Source organism: Arachis stenosperma, chromosome 2 (genome assembly GCF_014773155.1).
Source record: "Arachis stenosperma cultivar V10309 chromosome 2, arast.V10309.gnm1.PFL2, whole genome shotgun sequence".
Classification (NCBI taxonomy): Eukaryota; Viridiplantae; Streptophyta; class Magnoliopsida; order Fabales; family Fabaceae; genus Arachis; species Arachis stenosperma.
This window is the reverse complement of record NC_080378.1, coordinates 73,166,005-73,167,903: the sequence shown is the minus strand read 5'-3', so window position 1 is coordinate 73,167,903 and position 1,899 is coordinate 73,166,005. Positions and strand designations below refer to the sequence as shown.

Below are 1,899 nucleotides of genomic sequence, written 5' to 3'. Positions count from 1 at the left end.
CCATCTCTAGTGAGATTTTTGCAGCTTGCACCTCAAAGATCCCTAGCTTCTCCATTACAGAGAGGGGCATGAGGTTTACACTTGACCCTAAGTCACACAAGGCCTTCTTGAAGGTCAAGGTGCCTATGGCACAAGGTATTGAAAACTTCCCAGGATCCTGCCTCTTTTGAGGCAGTTTCTGCCTAGACAAGTCATCCAGTTCTTTGGTGAGCAAAGGAGGTTCATTCTCCCAAGTCTCATTTCCAAATAACTTGTCATTTAGCTTCATGATTGCTCCAAGGTATTTAGCAACTTGCTCTTCAGTGACATACTCATCCTCTTCAAAGGAAGAATACTCATCAGAGCTCATGAATGGCAGAAGTAGCTCCAATGGAATCTCTATGGTCTCATTTTGAGCCTCAGATTCCCATGGTTCCTCATTGGGGAACTCATAGGAGGCCAGTGGACGTCCAGTGAGGTCTTCCTCAGTGGCGTTCACTACCTCTTCTTCCTCCCAGAATTCGGCCATGTTAATGGCTTTGCACTCTCCTTTTGGATTTTCTTCTGTGTTGCTTGGGAGAGCACTAGGAGGGAGTTCAGTAATTTTCTTGCTCAGCTGACCCACTTGTCCTTCCAAATTTCTGATGGAGGACCTTGTTTCAGTCATGAAACTTTGAGTGGTCTTGATTAGATCAGAGACCATGGTTGCTAAGTCAGAGGTATTCTGCTTAGAACTCTTTGTCTGTTGCTGAGAAGATGATGGAAAAGGCTTGCCATTGCTAAACCTGTTTCTTCCACCATTATTGTTGTTGAAACCTTGTTGAGGTCTCTGTTGATCCTTCCATGAGAAACTTGGGTGATTTCTCCATGAAGAATTGTAAGTGTTTCCATAGGGTTCTCCTAGGTAATTCACCTCTTCCATTGAAGGGTTCTCAGGATCATATGCTTCTTCCTCAGATGAAGCTTCCTTAGTACTGCTTGGTGCATTTTGTATTCCAGACAGACTTTGAGAAATCAAATTGACTTGTTGAGTTAATATCTTATTCTGAGCCAGAATGGCATTCAGAGCATCAATCTCAAGAACTCCTTTCTTCTGATTAGTCCCATTGTTCACAGGATTCCTTTCAGAAGTGTACATGAACTGGTTATTTGCAACCATTTCAATGAGCTCTTGAGCTTCTATAGGCGTCTTCTTCAAATGAAGAGATCCTCCAGCAGAGCTATCCAGAGACATCTTGGATAGTTCAGAGAGACCATCATAGAAAATACCTATGATGCTCCATTCAGAAAGCATGTCAGAAGGACACTTTCTGATTAATTGTTTGTATCTTTCCCAAGCTTCATAGAGGGATTCTCCATCCTTCTGTCTGAAGGTTTGGACTTCCACTCTAAGCTTACTCCATTTTTGAGGTGGAAAGAACTTTGCCAAGAAGGCATTGACTAGCTTTTCCCAAGAGTCCAGGCTTTCTTTAGGTTGTGAGTTCAACCATATTCTAGCTCTGTCTCTTACAGCAAAAGGGAATAGCATCAGTCTATAGACCTCAGGGTTAACCCCATTAGTCTTGACTGTGTCACAGATTTGCAAGAATTCAGCTAAAAACTGATGAGGATCTTCCATTGGAAGTCCATGGAACTTGCAATTCTGTTGCATTAGAGAAACTAATTGAGGCTTAAGCTCAAAGTTGTTTGCTCCAATGGCAGGGATAGAGATGCTTCTCCCATAGAAGTCGGGAGTAGGTGCAGTAAAGTCACCCAGCACCTTCCTTGCATTGTTTGCATTGTTGTTGTTTTCGGCTGCCATGTGTTCTTCTTCTTTGAAGAATTCGGTCTGGTCCTCTAAAGAGAGTTGTGCTTTGGCTTCTCTTAGCTTTCTCTTCAAGGTCCTTTCAGGTTCAGGATCAGGCTCAACAAGAATGCTTT

At 42.9% G+C, this 1,899-nt stretch overlaps 1 non-coding gene across 1 annotated transcript; it reads left to right on the top strand.

Moving 5' to 3' along the window:
• Positions 1-1,267: 1,267 nt before the first annotated feature.
• On the top strand, positions 1,268-1,375 carry LOC130963800 (small nucleolar RNA R71). Its single transcript, XR_009079919.1, has one exon. It is a non-coding gene; the product is annotated as a small nucleolar RNA R71 (small nucleolar RNA).
• Positions 1,376-1,899: the final 524 nt, after the last annotated feature.